Genomic DNA, 5,894 nt, shown 5'->3' with positions numbered 1-5,894 from the left:
CTCTCAAACCATCTGGAAAGACCCCTTAAAGAAGAGGGAGACAGGAAGTGGAGGCTGGATGTCTGAGAGGAGATACATCTAGTAACCCAATGTGATCAGTGGCCCACATAGAAGGCCATACTGTCTTCCAAGACCTTGGCTGGCTCCAGAACTGGCATATGCTGAGTGACCAAGTGTTTTTGAGATTAGAAGTGATGTTGGTCAAATGATCATTGTAAATAACACTTGGCTATACCCATCAAATGTGCAATGAGGAAAGAGACTCTCCCTGTGATGGTGCCTCTCCCCACATCCTTTGATGGAGCTCACCACCCTTCTGGTATCTCATGACACTCTTTCTTAGTGCCCTCCCCTATTGGTATTCTGGTTACTCTGAGTTGTCAATGGCTGCAAGGAGATCCAACCAGTCCATTCTGAAGGAGAGCAGTCCTGGGTGTTCATTGGAAGAACTGATGCTGAAGCTGAAACTCCAATACTTTGGCCACCTCATGTGAAGAGTTGACACATTGGAAAAGACCCTGATCCTGGGAGAGATTGGGGGCAGAAAGAGAAGGGGACGACAGAGAATGAGATGGCTAGATGGCATCACCGACTCAATGGACATGAGTTTGAGTAAACCCTGGGAGTTGGTCATGGACAGGGAGGCCTGGCGTGCTGCAATTCATGGGGTCACAAAGAGTTGGACATGACTGAGCGACTGAACTGAACTGAACTGAATGCCAACAGGTGTGCATTCTAAATCATTTCAGAAATGTCTGACTCTTTGTGACCCTATGAACTGTAGCCCGTCAGACTCCTCTGTCCATGGGATTCTCCAGGCAAGAATACTGGAGTGAGTTACCATGCCCTGCTCCAGGGGATCTTCCCAACACAGGGATCAAGCCCTCATCTCTTATATCTCCTGCATTGCAGACAGGTTGTTTACCACTAGCGCTACCCAGAAAGCCCTATAAAGGTTTTAACTGTCATGCACATCAAGCCCAGACATGAGAACTTGAGAAGCGTCAATAGCCCTGGAGTCTACATGTGAAAATGAAGGATGAGCTGGAACCTTTCTAGGGGTCATGAAATGGCCACCTAATGATAGACACCTAGTCCTCAAAAGTTATAAGCCCTGCTGTATCAAAGAGACCTGAAATCTGTGCACCTGCTTTTGAATTATGGTGTATAAAACAAGCCTCTACAATCAAAGGAAAGACAATCTGGGAATACTTCAAGAAGTAAAATTGATTTGATTTTATTTTAAAAAGGAATTTTTTAAACGGCTTTGAATATGCGCATTCATCTGAACCAAAATATGCTTTTGACAGACGTAGGTTAAAGCAACTGAGGAGAAAAAAAAAGTAGAATTTAAAGTGGATCCAGGGCTTTCAAAGCATTGCACAGACTTCATTGACAAACACAGAAAGAAGCTTCAAACTACAAAATAGGAACAATGAGAATCAAAGGCAAAGGAAAATGAACAAACGAGATAAAGCGAGGTGTTCTTTCTTCCCCAGGAATATTTTTAGTTTATTGCTTCTCGTTAAAGTTTACTTAGTGCCATTATAATCCTGGGCATGAGTTCTTTGTGAATATCTGAATTGCTTTGTTTCTGTTAAGTTTTTGGGGAGGAGGCAGGTGCATTGTTATATGCCTTTAGCAGAATGTTCCTTATGGTCTATTGAATCAAATTAAACTCTATATCAAGACCTTACAAAATGACTCCAGCCTATTTCTCCAGCTTTGCCCCTACAGCTCCCTCTGTCGGAAATGTCAGTTCCCCCTTTCTACATGCCCAAGCCCTTTCTATCTTTCAAGACCCAGATCAAAAGCCAACTCTCCCCCAGAATATTTCTCAAGATTCCCCCAGGACAAAAGGATGATTCCTCCCTTTTTCAAATTTCCACATCATTTTATCCATGCTAGCCCACAACTGATTTATAAAAATATCACATTTGGTCTTAAATAACAGTTATTTGTGCACAACTTGTTTCCCCTAATACATGGTTTACTCCTTAGGAACAGATGTCATGTCTTCACGTCTCTGAAACCCTTGAATTATTTAAGAAGAAATTTGTCACATAGGATTTCAAAAAATATCAATGAGTGAATGTAAGTTTTAGTGTCTATAAGCATCTTAGATGCACAGAAAGGTAGAAGAGGTTTGTGGCAGACTACTTTGGTGTCGGGTAGAAGGAGCAATTATGGGGTGTGGCCAGAGGGAATGACTCTATAGGTGGGAAACAAGAGAAATATTGTGGGCTTAGCATTGTAACCACGAATACTTGCCACAGTGCAAGTTTATTACTCAATATTAGAAGAGCAATGAAATTTTCTACTCTGGGTCACGCAGCTGATGCAAGTGATAAAGAATCTGCCTGCCAGTGTAGGAGACCCAAGAGACACAGGTTCCATCTTTGAGTTGGGAAGGTCTCCTGGAGTAGGAAATGGCAACCAGCTCTAGTATTCTTGCCTGGAAAATCCCACGGACAAAGAAGCCCAGCAGACTGCGGTACACAGCATTGCAAGAGTGGGACACAACTTAGCGACTTAACATGCACACATATTCTGGGCAAACATGCCCTCTATTTCAGTCCCTGTTTTAGTAAGTGTTTTATTATGCATCCTATTTAAATAAAATACTCATAAAATCTCAGGACTGAAAAGGACACATTCTATGTTTGAGTAGCTTGAATGACATCCCTGTTAAGTAGTCATCCATTCTCTGTGGGGATATCTCCTATGGTAGGCAGAATTCTAAAAATAGCCTCCCGTATTCCTTAGCCCTTAGTCCCTGAACCCTGTAAATGTAAGAAAATACTGCTCCCTTGATGGTGTCATAAGACATGGTTAACCTTAAAAAGGAGAAGTTGTCTGAATGGACTGAATCTAATCACATGAGCCCTTAAAAGCTTTCTCAACTGGTAGCAAAAGGAGGAGTCAGAGGGATCTGAAGCACAAGAAGGGCTCACTACTCCACTGTTGGCTTTGAAAGTGCAGTGGACAAAATGCCAAGGCATCCAGGTGGCTTCTAGAAGCTAAAAATGACCCCTAGCTAAGAGTCAGTCAGGAATGAGGACTTCAGTCCTACATCCTCAAAGAACTAAATTTTGTCAACAATGTGGATGAACCTAAAGCAGATTATCTCCCAGGCTAGCCAACATCTTGATTCCCAGGTTTGTGAGACGCTAAGCAGAGTATCCTTCTAAGCCTACCTAGAATTTTCACCAACATAACTGAGATAAAACTGGATAGTTTTGAGCTGTTAAAGTTGTGGCAATTTGTGAGCATTTGGCTGCAGAAGAAAACTAATACACTTCCACTGACATAAAGTCACTCTCTCCAGTGACAGCTTCTATCTTTGGAGAACCCTGGTTGATAGAAAGTTCTTTTTTCAATTCAACAAATTATTTCTTCCTATAACACCCATTGATCCTGCTCCTAACACCTGACTCACCTGGAACAAATGCAATTTTTCTTCCATGTGACAGCCCTTCAAAATTAAAAATGTTTCTCGTGTCACATATTTAGTCCCTTAAAACTTTCTTTATATAGTGTGGCTATGAATGCTTTTGCCATTCTATTTACATTCTGTGAGTATGACATCATTTATGCATGTGACTAATAAAGGGAGGCAATAATGAAGGATCCTATATCAATACACCCCTTGCTGGTGCTACACCATCTCAGAATGCCTTAGGCTAGCCCCACCAATTATCTCCAGCTTAAAGCCTAAGTCTAAGGTACATGGATAATTGGTATTATCAGATGAATCAACTTTTAACTTCCAGAGAGAGACTGCCTGGATATCTCTGGGTCAGCCACTGTGTCATCATAACTGAAAGAAACAAAAATGGTCCAGGAGAGTCTAATTTTTCAATTCCAGGTTTCTACTTGGCAGCCACCTAAATGTATGACTGATCTATGAAGTTTATGAAGAAACATCCCTTCTGACAATGACGGAGTAACTGACACTGGACTAGCCCTCCTACTGTAAACAACTATAAAGCTGGGGAAAATATAATAAGTGACCCTTTTTAGACATGAAACAACAGATAGCACTCGACTGTGATCCTTGAGAGAAGGAAATAAAGGGGTTGTGCAGTGAGGGCCCCAGCATCAAGGGAGCAGATTTGGAGCTAAGAAGCAATAACTGATGACCAAAGCACAGACTGAGCCTCCTGATTGCCTTGGTTTTCTGCCTGGAAACACTTCTCAAATTGTGGCGCAGGAAGACAGAATACAGTCTGGCTGAGCTGAGGAGGCAGAAATCAAATCTGGGGATGAATGAGCTGACCAGAATTTGCAGGTGAGGGTAACATAGTGGAGGGAGTTGCATAGAGAAAAAGTACTTTAAACCTGTGTTTGGGGCTCCCTTAAGTTTTGGGGCTTCCCTGGTGGCTCAGAAAGTAAACAATCTGTCTGCAATGCAGGAGACCCAGGTTCAATCCCTGGGTTGGGAAGGTCCCTTGGAGAAGAAAATGGCAACCCACTCCGGTATTCTTGCCTGGAAAATTCCCTGGACAGAGGAATCCATTGGGATACAGTGCATGGGGTCACAAAGAGGTGGACGTGACTGAACAACTAACTTTAAGTCTTTGGCTGAATATTAAGCTGTACATGTATAACAGTAGCATTCCTCAAGAATAGTTCTGAGAGACATCAGAGCCCATGTTGATCAGAGTGGATAAAGCTTGTTGAAAATTCCAGGCATTCAATTGAGATTTCAGAAAGTCCATACTTCAGAAATAGTATTATTCTACCTCTAGTATCTGAAATGTTTTATAAATCCCTAAATTTTACATTTAACATTATCTGACTGTCTGATTTTTCAGTTCCAGGTTTCTACTTGGCAGCCACCTAAATGTATGTGTGATCTATGAAATTTATGAAGAAATATCCCTTCTGACAATGATGGAGTAACTGACACAGGACTAGCCCTCCTAATGTAAACAACTATAAAACTAATAGTTTTACATTTTACATTATCTAATTTTACATTTTACATTATCTCATTTAACAAGCAGAAGGATCCAGTGGAACTATCACAAGGCTTGGCATTCAAATTCTAGCCATGAAATTTAGGGCAGGTTACCATAATATTGATACATAATATACATTTTTCTGACCTGAAAAGCATCCCACTTTCCCACCCTTTTCTCCAGGGTTTGCTTTTTGTCCACACCATAAAATGAAAAGTGAAAGTGAAGTCACTCAGTCATGTCCGACCCTTTATGACCCCATGGACTGTAACCCACCAGGCTCCTCTGTCCATGGGATTCTCCAGGCAAGAACACTGGAGTGGGTTGCCATTTCCTTCTCCAGGGGATCTTTTCAACCCAGGGATCGAACCTGGGTCTCCTCCATTGCAGGCGGACTCTTTACCATCTGAGCCACCAGGGAATCATAAACACCATAAACAAGGGTTCAAATTAAAGCAACTTTCTTCTTAGAAATCCCATATTCCATGCCAACAATCCTTGGTCTAGAGAAACAGTGACACCTGATACAAGCTGGGACAATTAGTGTCCTTCCCTTTGATTTTTTAAATAAAATAAGAAAATAGAGTAAGGTTTCCCTCAGTCAGAGATTCTTCTATGTCTAATTAAGTGACGGTCTTCTCTCAGGGTTTCTGATTGGCTTTGCTCCAATTCTTCAATAGACAGTTTTTAAGCTGACCTACTTCTAGTTATCAAAATCATGAAGCTGTAAAATGTGAAGAGATCTTGATGTAAATGTTTTTATTTTCCCTCTTTTTGCAGGTGGGAATAGTAAAACATTCAAAGAAGAAGTGGTCCTCTTCTGTCATCTCTTGTCATTCTTCTGCCAGACACTTTACATTTCATGCATTATTTCCCCAAATGCCCATATCCTGTCATGCCTCCATGCCTTTTCCTTAGGCTAATCCCTCC

The 5,894-nt window shown here is 41.5% G+C and overlaps 1 long non-coding RNA gene across 1 annotated transcript; it reads left to right on the top strand.

The window, feature by feature from the left end:
• Positions 1-3,660: 3,660 nt before the first annotated feature.
• Positions 3,661-4,965, top strand: LOC113900767. Its single transcript, XR_003513244.1, has 2 exons — positions 3,661-4,291; positions 4,818-4,965. It is a non-coding gene; the product is annotated as an uncharacterized LOC113900767 (long non-coding RNA).
• The last annotated feature ends 929 nt before the right edge of the window (positions 4,966-5,894 follow it).

Source organism: Bos indicus x Bos taurus, chromosome 11 (assembly GCF_003369695.1).
Source record: "Bos indicus x Bos taurus breed Angus x Brahman F1 hybrid chromosome 11, Bos_hybrid_MaternalHap_v2.0, whole genome shotgun sequence".
NCBI classification, from domain to species: domain Eukaryota; kingdom Metazoa; phylum Chordata; class Mammalia; order Artiodactyla; family Bovidae; genus Bos; species Bos indicus x Bos taurus.
The sequence above is the reverse complement of the archived record's forward strand: the minus strand, read 5'-3'. Positions and strand labels throughout refer to the sequence as shown.